Consider the following 16,076-nt stretch of genomic DNA (forward strand, 5'->3'; position numbering starts at 1 on the left):
GCCAAATTGAAAGAGTATGTGAGTGGTACATTAATCAAATTGGCAAAAAATGATAAGTACAGTCATCTCAAATTGCGCAATTTATCATAGTATGTCTAATTTTGACAGAATGAAGGCCAAACCATTGTGAATGTGTGTGCCTGTGCAAGTATGTGTATTTCTGCATACTGACTGGCCACTTTTTTACGATACTTGTATCCATCCAGGCTGTTTTTTATATGCTGTATACTCTACACTATGTACTGTACAGCACATACTTGCTCACACAGGCGAACCATTCAAAGAGAGGAACCCCAGAAATATCTCCATCCGTTGAATATAAAACTGGGTGACCTAGCTGGATGCTAGACTATAACCCTATAAACAGTCTTGCTCAAGCACTGCACAGTAGCTCCCACAAGCACTTCCTCATAAGGCCAAACATGTGCTTCATAGAGAAACTTTCATTTCAACTCAAGGACAACAGTACATGGGGTTTTGTGGTTTTCAAGATACAGTATCTTCTGATCCTTTGTGGCAATGGCTCTGAAAATTGTCTGCACGGAAAAATGTGACATTGCAATTTCGATTCAATTCAATTGAAGCTTTATTATCCTCTGGGGGAAATTGGTTTTACAGCACAGGCCAATACAACAAGGAAGACAAACATTACCAAGAGAGAAGACCGTACAATAACGTTACAGGAGATAAGAGAGTTACATTCGATTGTTTGAGGGAGATATTGCAGCAGGGATAAAAGATTTTCTTTACTTTTACACCTGGGGACACAGAGGTGTCTCCCAGATGGGAGTAATGTACGTAAATACACTGTTGGTGGACAATTACTGTATTTTGTTGCTTCTACCTATTTGCACAATTTTTGCCAACCTATTTGAATTACTGGTGTGCCGATGTTGCCAAGCCAACAAGTGAGACAATATCTTAAGACACTTTCAATAAATGATTTGTAGAAAAATATTAAAATAAATCTAGAAAAATGATTTTTTTTAAATAAATGGGGCCAAGTCATTTGTTCTATCTTAGATTATTGTCTGTGATCATTAGTCAATTATTTGGCATCAATCAATTGAAAACCGTTTTATTTCAAGAACAAAACAAAAAAAGCAGCTGCCACAACAAAACTTTAAACCATATTATTGTGGAGTTAATAAAAAATGTATTACTTTAGGTTTTTTAGAACTTTTGGTTTTAATTTTCAAATATCTGGATTTTCTGTTTCAATACTGCATGCACAATGGGTGTAAACACAAAAGCTGCTCATAAATCTCTTCCACTTAAAATGCAGTTAGGAAATCTAAAGCACACAGTAGCTGCAAAAGAATTCTGAAGCTACTTACGGTAGGAGGAGCCGATGCCATCAACAAGGTCAAATGTTCCCAAAAAGGTGCGATGAAGCACCAAGGGAGGTCTTGGGCTGCAGTTTTATTTACAGAACTTTTATTCCTCAAAAACATCACTTGCTCTGCCCTCAGTGTCTCTACTGGCTTCAGAGAGAACCTACAACTGAGAGGCTGAAGACAGACATTTTTTCAGCCTTGAGGCTGCAGAGGAGCAACCACCAAAAAGTGAAGCTGGTAGGGCCAAATGTTCTCAGGTCAAAGGTGAAAGGATCATCCCAGTAACTGTCACACAGTCAGACTAATAGGACACGGGGGGATGTCATTCTGCAGTTCTTCTTTTGTCACACATTTGTAAATGTGCTGCTGCTTTTAAAAATCTGCCTCTAAAAGGACTCCCACATTTTATGTCATTTCATATGCTCAGTAAAACGAGCTCCATAAAAATGTGCATATAAAAAAACGTCCAGTATATCGACAAGCACATTAAAGTGTTTATCTTTTAAAACCCTAGTTCTAGTTAGCAATGCATGCTCCATTCACCACTGTTAGCAGCATTTCAACAGCAACCCTGCCCAGAATACGTACATGTCCTTTTATTTAACACATTCATTATATTTTGAGGGTGAGTATTTATCTGCACAGAAACAAGAAAATATTCAAGCATTCACACTTTTCATACAGGCAGCCTCTGTCAATACAAATTCTCTATGTTTTTAAGTTTTGTTACAACTGAGCTAAGTTTACCTCCAATGTTTTTTGTGACTGTAGTGAGCTGTTCTGACATTCCCTCTTTGGCATAATTCTTGTGCTTTGACCTTATAGTCATGCCCAGAAGGTTTTGGTCATAAATGATAGCAGTGATTTTGTTTTTCATCTTAAACTACCTACACTAAATAGAGAAACATGTTTCACACAAAAAAAACCCCAGCCAGAATGTCTTATAGATTAATGAATGTTTTCATTAGTTTAAAGCTTAATTGATGTTTTCTTTTTTAAGATAGGCGGTCATTTTCCATTCTTCTTGGGAGAGAAGTGACCTTTGTTATATGACAAGTTGTCATTCATTACTTTTTCTTTTAAAAGATCTAGGTGATTTCGTAAGAGTGACGATGCCAAGGACCACGAAGGAGTTCAGATACATGCGTGTCAGAGCTTTCCTTGGGCACTCACAGCCGGAGCTTGGTGCTCGGCTCAGGCTGTCTCAGAGCTGCGGCTGCTGTCCTGGCGAGGCCGCGTGGGGGTCTGGTTCTGTCAAACATGCCAATGTTAGGGACAGGCCCATCACCCATCGCAGAGTGCTGTTTTTGTTAGATTTGTATTAAATAACCGAATTAATGACGTGTATAAACCATATTCTCTGCGTCACTGAAACTGTTTTAGTTGTCTTGATTTAAATTTTTTAAATATGCCACCTCTCCTATACAATGCGCGTCCACAATACATCCCACAAAGAGACCAGTGGAAGCCCAAAGGAAGTTCAAATGCAAACTGGACCTTACATGGTTAAGCGTTCTGGAAGCGCGTTTGGAGTCACGTCAAAAAACTTCACTTTTTGTGGGGTCGAACTTGATCCACAGTGGCATTACAGTAATGTGGGACATATGAACTTTGTTGACAGGTAACTGATTGGACATAAACACTAGTCATACTGTACATGGAGATTGTATAGATCAAAGTTGGTACATGCCGCAACTGGCAGTCCATTATTCTTCCAAAAATTAAAGTGAAGCACTTTCCAGCTGTGTGGAACCCTTTTTTTAAAGACACAGTACAGGATGCTCTGAGCAGGCAATTATTTTTATCTAAAAAACTTCTATAAACTGACAGATTTTATTGATGAAAACAGTTTCTATCGGTATCACATGCTGAGAACTGATATCTGGACGATCTCAGCATTTCTAATTCCTGTCAGGGTTTTGCTGTTTCTTTTTTTTATTTCAGTTATCAGTTTATCCGAGACGCACTGGATATTTCATCAGCACTGAAAACCAGCATTAACCACAGCTTCCAGGGCCTTGCAGAAGAGCCCAGAGGGAGAATCCAGTTTTCATTTTAGAGTGCCTCTGTCATGTAGCTTCTGCTTTGTTGAAACAAGCACATTTAATTCTTTCACATGCTTCAGCAGCAGCTAAAACTAAAAAAACAAAGTCCCTGTGGTATTAACACCAGCTGGTTACGAAAGCAGTATGGCACTGTTTCTATAGGACCAGTTGTTCCACTGTAATGGAAAGACTGGAAAAGTACATAAATTACAAGCAATATTAACATACTGTTCACTTTAAATTTACTGCAGGACAAATTGTTATATTCACTAAACCTGTGGAGATTAAAGTGATTATTATCAAGATGAAATGCATACATTTGACATAAGTGGATGTTCAATCAGCATTTTCATGTTTGCCTTTGTCCCTCCAATATTTGAATAATACCGAAGATAACATATCTTTTAAATTCTACCACTTTCAACAAAGAAGACCTAAATCACTGTACATAATGAAACCCATAATCTAACCATACCAGTCCCAGTTTCTCAGGAAGTGATTAACTTTCACAGCAAGCTGACTTTAGGAGAAAAGAAAAAAATGTAAATTTCCTGATGGATGGATGGTTTGTTACCTCCCTTAATTAAGATAATTTTATACTGTGTGCATAAATAAAGTGGACAAAGAAAATGCATACTAAATATGTGGAATTAAACAGACATTATTAATGGGGCTGTTTTTTTTTTTTCATTCGCCTGGTCATTGTAAGTATTTAAAACTTTGTTTTTTCTAGTAAAATTAGAAATTGTATTATTAAAAACTGATAGCTCAAAACCCAACAATACAGATTATTTGGGATGGAATGTCATGAATGGAGGTATCTGCTGTGAAGAATCTGTTGAAACTGCAACAGGACAGTTGACTAGCAGCATGAAGAATTAGCAGGCACAGATCTGGAGAGCTATTTCATCTGACAGTTTTTAGTTTTTAATAGTCAGCATGAAAATGATATCTGACAGATAACTGGACAGTGAGAGAGCTAGAGAGGTTGAGGATACACTTTGTAATGCTTTTGTTCTTTAGTTTACTGTACACTTTCTTTCACAATCACAGCAAAGATAATGAAATGAAATAATAATGACATGTCTTGTCTTTCAGACTTGCCACTTTAATGTTTATATCTATGTAATCTGCTTTAAGATGCATGTCACCATTTTGACATTTTCCAAATAAATGATGTTTGAAAATCTGGAAGATTATTCAGTGTTCACAGTTTTCAGGGTTTTTAGAAGATTTATTTTCGCAGAATCTCTGTTTGCCATTGCAGATGTTGTTCAATCCTGTTCACTGCAAGATTATTACACATGTGCCAAGAAGCAGACATCACAAGTTTTAAGTTAATTTTTAAACGTGAGTCATTCTGCAGTAGAGCACTAGCCTGTTGTGAATTAAGAATCCCAGTCAAAATAGCTTTAAAATCACCAGCTGGTAAAGTCAAACCTCCATAATTTCCAATACACACACCCATGTTTACTGCCAATTACCCCAAATTCAGCCCATAATAAAAATACAACAGCTCAAAATCACAGCACTGCTTCCAGCTGTCACTGTTCACAAAGAATAGGTCTCCAAATGGGTAGGGGAGGGTGTGGTCATTTCTTTAAATTCTGGGTATATTCTGGGTATACCGAGGTTGATTTTTTTTTTCAACATTTCATGCTAACAAATCGACTAGCGTGTGTGTGATTGCTGGGGAGCGGTTATTTACCGTATTTATCGATACCGTATCTGTTTAAGGGGTTTGTGTGGGGATCAGGGATATGAATGGGAGCTAAACGGACAGTCTATCTAGACAAAGGCTCCACAGAAGGATTCTGTATTCCCTGCAGAAAGGACGCTAAACAAGGAAAGACGGATTTCCCTTGAAGTTTTTTAGAGCTGTAAAACCTGCCAGGCTCAATTATTTTCTCTGGGGCTCTCCAGTTTTTCTTTGCTGATATCTGGGGCCTTGTTGTGAGCTCATTAAAATGTCAGGAGCCATTGTAATTCTTTACCAAGGTCAAGCAAAAAGCAAAAAGTGAAGGTGGAGGATGCTTTCATATCCAGACATACAGTATGCTTAAACTTCAGACAGTTAATAATTCTGTACAGTAGTTGTATATAATTGATCTATAATTAACACTACGGTGATTGCACTACTCATTTCCTGTACCCTAGATCTTGAGATTACGTTAGTGGAATAGATAGAAACACATTACAATGACTAATTTGTCAATGTGAATATTTTTGCCTTGGGAAGCTTGATGTGAAGTCATGGTAAAAATATAATTTTCATTTCTGCTTTAAACTTCTATAAATTACAGTTACAATTGATAAAATCTGTGATTTAAATGATTTATAATTCACTCGGTTACTCTTGGATAAAGACACTTAAGTTATAAATGCCTAAAATGCAATACTTCAATATTTTTTGTAATAAACTAAAGGATTGCTTACTTACACATACTTTCCTAATATACAGTATGTGCAATCACTAGTACTGCTTTTTATATATAATATTTTGCATCTTTTATAGTGTTCCTTCTCAAGGGAGGTAGGTCCCTTTTCAGGCCCATGGGGAATGGAGGGCAAGAGTCACCACTTTTCTTGGCCATCTGACACTGGAGGTGGAGGTGATGTGGTCTGCACCACGCTCTGGCCGGCCTGTTACCCCCAGAAGGATTAACCCCCAGTCTGGTGCTCATGTGGAAAGCAGGCTGAGTGGACCTGGGGGCCGTCTGGAAGGAATCAGAGCATCATTTGCCCCTACCTGGGATTGAACCCGGGACCTTCCAGGCAGGAGCTGGACGCCCTTGCGGTCTGAGCTACCACAGCTCCACCATCTCAAGGTGCTGTACGCTAAAACAATCAAACCTCAGAGACAATTCTACACAAACTGAAACTGCACATTCGACGGAATTCAAAGCAAGCATATCCAGTACACGTGAGTCTTAAGACCGGGTGTGAAAGTGCTGACTGACAAGATCAGATATGGGCTTGCAGATCATTCCACAGCCCTTAAGCAACAGAAACGTCTTCCAGAATTTAGAGCCTCGCATTTGGAACTGAGAGAAGGCCATAACGATCTCAAATAAGAGGCTTTTTCGACACACACATCCAAATTCTAGTGCAATTCAGTCTTTTTTTAGAGATTGTTATTGTTTTCATACATATGGACAAAATAAACTAAAGAATTAATATCCAGGTGCTATGCATACAAGTATACAATGGAAGTAAATAACAGTCAGGCTCTGTTGGTGCTCTTGATTGGACCCCAGATTTTCAGAATGCATTCTGGTGATTAGTGTTTTAATAATAGTTCTTCATGAGTCTCATAAAAAAGTAAAGTTTGCACCATTGTTTGCAATGTTATTGGAAATTTTATTTGTGTCCTTCAACATATCAACAGTTATTTAGGACAAACTAAAAAAATGCTCGTTTCTCCTGTACTTGACTTGAAGGAAACCAGTACCCTTCACCAAAAAATACCCAGACATGGTTTTAATGTTTCAGTTTGGAACATTGAAACACCATATTAATGAAGGATTTTAATTTTACAAAACAACAGGGCTAATTTTCCTTCGTATTTACAGTACATTGGGGAGGTTTATTTGTCTGTCTAATGTATTAGTATTTGCACAATATATGAATGTGAATCTGCTTTTGTAGATTATACATAAGTGCATTTTTAGTTGAGTGACTTGTAAATAAGAATTTATTTCCTCTTTATAAATGCAGCACCACTGTACAGAAACACACTTTTGAAGGACCAGTGCAGCAATGCAATATCAATATTTCTGAATAACAGAAGAATGAATTCTTCCCCAGTGAGGACAAAGTCAATATATCAACAGTTATGCCAGGCTTGCAGGTTCACAGGAGTTATTTATTTTCCAGTATTGAAAGTAAACCACAGGTGACCTATTTTTTCACGTGTTTCCTTTTCATTTGGTTGTGTACGGTAAATTAAAATGTGCAACATGAATCTTGTTAGTCATCCACATCTAAATCATTTTTAAACAGTGGGACACCTGCTATTCATTACCCTCTTATATTGTTGTTTCCATGTTTATTAAACCAAGTGAAAACTTTATGAGGGAAATATATTAGCTCAATAAATCACACCTGCTTGCTTCTAATTATAGCACAGCAAATTTCTCCTGTGACATTTGAAATATGCACTACATGTAATTTCAGATCTCGTAAATATTTAGATGTAATCTGTCATTTTATTTCATTATAATCTCTAATTTGATTCTTAATCTGGTGCTTCTTTTAACTCATTTTGAAAAGCTTTACAGTATTCTTCAGGTTATGCTTTCTCGAAATTGTAACGGCAGAGCACTAAAAGCAAGAAATGTACACAATGAAGATTACCTGGAGAAAATCAGCTGATGTCTGGATCAATAAAGTTAGCAGCAAAATAGAACACACCATATTTCCAAATGCTGAACTATCAGATAGGACTATTACACAGATTACATCTCATTCTCATGCCTGTAGTAGGTTGTGAATAGCAGTACGGAGATTGAATTTGGTTATGTAAATGGGTTTTTTTAAGATACCAATTAACTACTATTGCAGTACAAATGATGTTACAAACATGAGTGTCAGTGGCAATTTAAAGAATTGCAGATAATCTGTTTATTACACAGGTTGTCAGATCTGATCTGAGCTCGTCTGAAAAGAAGTATCACAGCAATGCTAATAGATAAATTGGAGTTCTAACGGGCACCGATTTATTGGAGATTGTAATGAAAGTTCACAAGAGGGACAAGCCTCAAATCCTGGAAACCATCAGCTCTTCAGAGTCTAGATACAGACTAGATCACAAACAGATCACAATGTATCGGTGTTCATCACACTGCTGGGCGGTTCTGACTGCCTCAGGCATATTGCCACGGGATCATCTGTCCAATTAAAGTTATCCTAATAAAAATATTGGGGTTAGTCTGTGCCTTCTGAAAAGAGCTTCCATAATATATTAGTAAAAAATGATAAAATAACGATGGACAGTGAAAATATAACAAGCTATGTTACACAGTACATCAGTAGCTTAATGGGCACATGCCTATTGTTTTTCACAATAGCAGGGAGGTCTGTGGACTTTGTTGCACTGCTCCTTGGGAAAACAAAATGCTGAACTCAAGTTTTTGAGGATCCATAAAAATGCAAGTTCTCAGTGTTTGTTATTTAAAATAAAATGGTTAAAATGGTCCATATGATGGTCAGGCGGTTGGTATCAGCATGACCGGAGGTGGCTGTGAGAGAATATATTGTATAAATATGATTGCAAAAGCTGCACATTCATGAGAAAGTCATCATGACCCTGTGTGCGTTACATATATACCATATATGTTCATGCACACATTATATACTGTACATCCCCTGCTAGATAGAGGTGTCTTCAAGAGTCTTCTTCGATCCTCTGGTTAGCATCTATTTTCAGGTAGTTTGTGAAATGTGATCTCTCAGGTGGTTTTTCTAGTTATTTCTTGTCTTGGAAATCCTCTCCAGTCTTTGTTTGGACCAGGAGATCTGTATTTCTTGTAGCAAGATCTGTAAATTTGTTCTGATAAGGATGTCTCTTTTGTCACCTGAGCCCTTCATTTTTTTCCTGCTTCATTCTGTTGTCACCGTTATCTGCTTCTTTGGGGTCTGACTGAGATTGTGAGATTTCTCTGCTGTCACAGCTGGCATTGTGGCAGCACACGTTTAACAAGTGAAACTGGGCTCCTCCTCATGGCACTTCCTCGTCCACTTGTCCCAGTGAAGGTCTCTTAAACATGCTTAACATACTAAACAAACAAAAACACGACCAAAACCATAGTCTCAGCAAATAGGAAATTCTAAATTCTTTATATCAAGCGTTCCAGCTTCCATTCTTTAAAACTGCTGATATTTATTGAAAGAATCAGCTGCCAAGTAGCAGATCAATACCACTTCACAGAATAAAGAGAAGAGTTGAAGCAACTAAATGAATATGCTGTTACATCACGTTAAACATGCACGCAAGCAGCAGATGCTGCAAAAAATATTATAAGGTTTCCCTTTTACGTCTTTGTTACGATTAAGTCCTTAAGGCTAAAAGAAACATCAAAGTTTTCCTTCGTGAATGTTGCAGTTACAACATGCTTGTGTTGAACTGTCACTTGAAGTGACTTTATCAGGAAAGAAAAGAAGGCTATTGACACACAGAGAGGTTTTTTTCCTGATGAAGATAACACACTTGTGTGCATTGCTCAACTGAGCTGCTTCAGTGTTATTTATGCAATGGTTGGGGAATTTCATATATACTGCTCCACCTCTGTACTAGTAAGTACAGTATCAACTCAACAGTGCAATAAAAGTATGCGAGCTCTACTGTATACGTCATAATGCAATAAACTAGCAGTTGCTTCATTATTTGCAGCCAGGTGCCACTTAAACTAATCCAACTAATTTCACAGAAGACAGAGAGGAATGACCAAATGTCATGAGCGATACAAATACAGAAGAACTGAATTACATTTGACCAGTGGAACCTGCCTTCTTAATACTGTATGTTAAATGTCCTAAATTAGCTGAACAGTGGTGAAAGACTGTGCAATCTCTCCATACAGAGTGACACTCCTCATGTTTCGATCAGATCAATAGACCACATCTCCTTATCTGCTGTTCCCATCTACAATATCTACAGATTCCTATGTTTATACACTGCTTTGGAAATGAAGAGTCATCAAAAGTTATTTCACCACCACATGGATGCTTTACAGTACAAGTCCCTGCAGTAGAAAAAGGTCTACGAACTCTGAACCTGGGCTTCGACGAGGAGAAATATAAATTAATGGCGATGATGTAAGAGGGCTTTGCTACCCTTTGACCTCATGCAAAAAGAGCAAGTGCAGAGCACATGAGGCTTGCACAGCACTGCCCCTGTACTGCCAGGACTAGATCACGGTCTCTCCCCTCATGGCCATGCTCTGTGTCAGAGTCGTACAGACAGTCACCTGCATCTGGGCTTGACTACAGTAGTAACCTGCAGCTCCTAATCGGTAAAAATCTATTGACCATTATAACTAAAATGCAAGATTCAAACAGGAATTTACACAGTAGTGCTGCAGAAGATTTATAGGGTCATCGTGGATGAGAAAAAATGAAAACTCTGATAATGCACATTGCTATCTGTGTACAAGAGTAATTAGATTCAAATTACTTAAGGACATTCTGTACCTGAGCACTTTTATGAGTGTGATATAATTTTGTGTAATCTTAAGTATAATACATTTACCATGCCCCAGCAGAGGTCACAGCACTCGTAGTAAATGCTATCAGGAACGTGGAGGATAAATCTCAAATTGATGTCAATGAGGGCAAATACAAATGTAGTGTCAACTGATGGCATTAATTAATTAAATGCCCTGGCTTAATTACTTTCCTTAAGTAAAAATTATTACCCTATTTTAACAACATTAATTAAAAAAGACAGGATAGACTTGCACAGACGAAACTGTGAAATGCTTTGAGACAAAAACGTTCCAAAGCACAAGATACAATATTGTACCAGTACAGATCCCATGCATTCTTGCTCAGGAGTCCTCTTAATACCATCATTACTGAATACGACCAGCCTCAGGTACTGCCTGGGCAGCCAGTGGCCGCTGACGGCTGCAACTGAAAGTCTGGGGAAGGAAACAGAGGTCTGGTCCTGTTGCACACCTTTCTAATGCCTGATCGTTGAAGAATTTGCACCCTGTATTGTATAAAGGACACCCCAGAATAACTCCTGATACTGTTTCCTACCCTAGGCTCAGCTCTGGGTGGGTCACTCCATTGGCAACCACTTGGCTCCCAGGGTCTGGCCTCCCAGGAGCTCCTCAGTAACAGACTCACTCGTAAACTTTGGACCTACTTGGGCTGAATCACTGCACACTGTCCTTGCCCCTTTTGTGCAGTTCTCCTCGATTGTATAGGATTCTTACTGTTAGACATCACCATCGGCGCTGGGAAGAACCATTTTTCCGCACCTGTGCAACTTCACAAGTTGTTTAAATGTCACCATGTGCTAGTAGAAAGTGCCGTGTGACTTTCCCAGCCCTGCCTGTAGCATACGCTGCCAATATTAGCAGATGCACAGCCGGCTACTTCGCGGGTCTGAAAATGAGCAAAACACACCGAGGAGCTCCTCACAGAAAGATGGGGAATTAGATACCTAAATAAGCATCTCACTGCCTAGGGGCAGACAAAAACCAAGGGAGAGATGGACAAGCACGGAGCGAGGGAGATGGATTCACAGATATACAAAAACAAAACAAGGAGGCGTATTAACAGTTTTAGAGGTGCAATAACCTGTAAGTATTATCCAAATATTAATCAGTCCTGACACCATCTCGATTAGAGGCTATTTCTAAAAATGACAGCATAGAACACCCCACAGGTCAGAAAACACAGAGAATGCATGCAGCTCCCTTCTGTGAATAATTTTGTAGTGGAAAAAAGAAATAGGCAATAGCTTCAAAGACAATTATTTACTATAAAAAACGACAGACAAGACGCGCATCACACAAACCAATTTACAATTGGAGTGAGTTCTAGAGCCCAACACACTACATCCAGCCTTCCCCGTAGATCGTTAACATCGACAAATCCCTCTCACACTCGGAAGTGGGCAGAAATCTTTAACTGGGAGTCTGTGCTCGTAAAATTAATACTTATCCGCTGGAAAGCTTGCAGTCTAAGCTGATGCTTAAAGAAAAGGGAAAAAAAAAACTTCCATACATAAAAGCACGTCAAAGAGACACTGCTGCTTCGCTGAAACATCATACAGTACATCCACTTCAGTAACTGGGTACGATTACATTCATTGATGAGGAATCCCACGTTTTGAAGATGGGTTGCAATGCTCCCTCGAGTTTTCCTTCATCTCTCTCTGCTCCATCCTTCCTCTTAAATCAAAGGGATTTTCTTCTGGGGGGGGGGGGATTCAGGAGCCGGCTGGCCAGCAGGACAAAGCCTGTTGATCCCCCGGCCCCAAGCGAACCTGGGCTGCTGTCTGATCAGACGACCCGAGCCAAGAAGGCACCTCTGACTAACTACCCAAATTACCCCAAGGGGCAAGAATCAATAGCCATTCCTGACCGCCCTAATAAATCCTTCACAGGAGGGTGCACACGTAGTTTTCGGTGATGTGCTCTGTCATTTATTATCCTGAATGATTGGGTGTGAACACAGTGTCTTTTTTTAAAAAGGCAAATACAAGCTGACATTTATCCTGTTCAGATGCTCTCCCAGTTCAGCCTGGTTCAGTGAACATTAAACACAACTCATTACAGAATGTCAGTTTTCTCCATCTGTTTGCTAAATAATTTTGACAAATACTAATCGCTTTCACCCCACCGTTTTCCAAGATATATTTGAAAAAAAATATACAGTAGCAACTCTGATCATGTAGACACTGTGTATCTACTCCTAGATTGTGACTATAGCAACTACAGTACATTAAACTTTGCTCACAATATGTACTGTAGGCTACATTGCAAGTTCATCAAACAATGCCTTCATGAAACCTAATAAAAGCATCAGATTTTTCCTGTTTAAGTGAATATACAATATGATTAATTTAAATTTAACAACTTGTAATCGTTCAGAAATAAGATCCAAATAAGATCCTCTTTTACCATTTAAATAAAACCACATTCATTCAGTCTACAAATTGCTATTCTGTTATTAGTATTTGTATTAGTAATTTATTCTTCCAAAAGCCTTAGAAAGCCGATATATATGCTACAGTATTTCAAGCAAGATCTCGCTAACTACATTCTAGTACAAATAATGGAAGCCCTTATCCTGCATTGTGTTATTCTGTTGCAAAAATTGTTTGTTTTCACTTTCACAAACATGCTTTCCATATCATCTGGTATCTGTTATGTACAGTACCACATTCAAGACCCAGTGATAATGAAAGAACACAAATAGTTTAACATTTTCTATTTACACCAAGTGTTTTTTAAAGAATTAGTTCTCATGCTCCAAATGTGGTTAGGTGTTACAGTACATGTACAGTTTGTATTTGAATTGTTAAGTACTCACTTAGGACACCCTAGTGTACCACGCTTATCTCAAAAGTGTTGCACCCACAGTCGTTGGCCTACTTCAAAGGCAGTGATGTACTGTAGTTATGAGGATGTCGATAAAGCAAGGACAAAATGGCAAAGTCACGCTAACTTCCAGCATTGTGTGCTATACTATACAAGAAAGCGTTTAGAGGTAGTACAGAACAGTAAGCACCTTTGCGTACCTCAGACATTCTCAGAATAACAAGGCATCTAATGTATCTGTGCTGTAAGCTTCTTACCTTTTTAAATGACAAGGACATCTGCAAGGCTTTCCACTGGAGGGACACATTGAGAATTTGTTTTTGCTGAGGCAGTTATCTTTTCATATTCCAGCTTTTGAGATCAGAATAAAACCTGTTGAGCCCAGTTACAGTACATAAAGTTAAGAAAGCCTTCGGTTCCCTTATACATTTTCATGTTTAGCACCTCTACCTTCAGTCAGACAAGATCAGGCTGATAAAGTCCCATCACAGGAATCACAAATGCTGCGCCAGGTGTCTTGGTCTGGATCTTTACTGAATGGGAAGGTGACAACAGATGGAAACGTCTCTCACAGACCTAGACTTGCTGTTACTGTATATTCATCAGGAGGCTGACATTCTGTTGCTCTCATCGCTACTCAGAAGTTCTATATCTGGAAAAACAATACAAGCCCTGAAAGTATTATTTTTAAACTGAAATGTGTTTCGCCCTGGACCCAACAAGACGTTCTTCTGAGTGGTAAGCAAAGTTGCAAAACAAAAAAAATAAGGAGAGTTTAAACTGTCTTCTTCCTACTTTCCTAATTTTAGCACAAGTAATGTTCTTATGACAATTTTGTAATCTGCTCCATAAATAAAAAAGGTCAATTCATTGCTACATTAAGTTTATTTGATTTAACATTGCAACCCAGCTCTTAATGACCCAATTGAGCTAATTATTGGTTTAATTAGAGCAGTTTAACAGCATTTATTTCACAGGCCTTTAGAAGCAAATTGACAATTAAAAACAATTTCTGTTTCAGCTGCTGTACACTGCAGGAAATTCTTCTTTGATGGGTATTATTTGAACAGTCAACTGCTTTCATACTGTAATTTAGAGATATTTAACAATAATGTGTGTATGTATAGTATGATGTGTACAGTAACTGCAGATCTTCCTTTCGGCATATTGTACTGAGTTGTAGGTAGTATGTAATTGTCTGCGTTCATATGTATTGCACAGAAACAGAATTTTTCAGCAACACTCATGTTCAAAGTGCTCACCGCATACAGTACCACTGAATCTGCTTTTATGCACAAAGCTAAATTTTGAGCTTGCAAAAGCTTATCCCTTTGCAGTACTGTACGTTAATCCAATTCTCAGAAATCAAGTTTCTCTGTCTTAATTTTTTAACCTTCTCAAAAAGTGATGCACAACCACGATGGACCATGTTTTTAAAAGATTTTAAGAATCTGTCATTTTAAAAATCTAACATAACAGAAAAAAACGACCCTTTCTTAAACAGTCCAAGCCCTGGTTCATTGCTTTGATCTAGTCCTTTTTAATTACACTGTACTTGTAGCAAAAGAAAGCATAAAACATCAACAAAGTGTATTAAAAAGGGTAGAACTGCTGTCACTATGAGGAGCTATTATGCTTAAGACAGCAGACAAGAATTATTCTTCACTCACAGCTGATAGACTCTTATTGCATCCCTAGGGGGACAATTATAAAGGTCTGTGTTGGAAGACAGCCCCGATACATCAGCTAAAATACCAAGATGGCACCACATCACTAGCTTAAAGATGACTTACAAACATTTGAAAGCTTTAATGATCAGGCAGCTCAAGAATGCCTTACTATTAGTGAAAGTGCATTAGCAATACCATGCAATTAAAATGACAAAGGTTGCACACTGGCCCTGCAGCTGCAAGAAAGCATGAAGACCATCAGTATGAACTGAGCCTCAACCTTCAGAGTTCATAATGGGTTCCAGTAACTGGAGAACACTGCACAATTTGCCCAGGATCCTTTTTAAAGTGTAGAAGCACAGTGGGTTTTAACGAGTTATTCTTATCCATGAAAATGAATTTGCTCACTTCTACTTGATGTGAATAACATCAGGGCATTGGTTGGATTGTTTTGTTAAACAAAACCAGGCTATATCCAGTGTGTGTATTTGAAAGATTCAAAAAGGAACAGTAAAACAACTTTTTTATCATGTCACCTATGTAGAAACATATATACTGTACCTTCATCATTTCAGAGTTATTTTGCTGTGTCAGTTTAGCTGACGAGGAACAGAACAACAAGAGGTTCACATGAGACTGTTAGTGGAAGACTGCACCAAGGTGCCACTAGCAGAAAACCGAGTATTGTAAGTAATCTATCTTTTCCTAATCTATTGCAGGACTTAAATTATGGGAAGGCAATGGTTAATTTAAACTCGACTTTACACATGATATTAAGGCTGGATTCCAGACATCGTTCTTAATATAAAAAGCAGAATATTCACAAGAGCTCCTACAGCACTCGCTGGTTAATATTACATTCAAAACATCTGTTGCTGTTTTTGAAAACCATTATATCATAGAAACCTACCCGGTTTCTGAAATGCAAACATTCCACAGGATATGTTATAAGATTTGACCTTGTCTACG

General features: G+C 38.2%; 1 protein-coding gene across 1 annotated transcript in view; it reads right to left on the reverse strand.

Moving 5' to 3' along the window:
• Nucleotides 1–16,076, reverse strand: part of sgcz (sarcoglycan zeta) — a 209,529-nt gene that overhangs the window by 47,169 nt on the left and 146,284 nt on the right. The gene's annotated exons all lie outside the window — the stretch shown is intronic.

Source organism: Lepisosteus platostomus, chromosome 1 (genome assembly GCF_059453375.1).
Source record: "Lepisosteus platostomus isolate fLepPlt1 chromosome 1, fLepPlt1.hap1, whole genome shotgun sequence".
NCBI classification, from domain to species: Eukaryota; Metazoa; Chordata; class Actinopteri; order Semionotiformes; family Lepisosteidae; genus Lepisosteus; species Lepisosteus platostomus.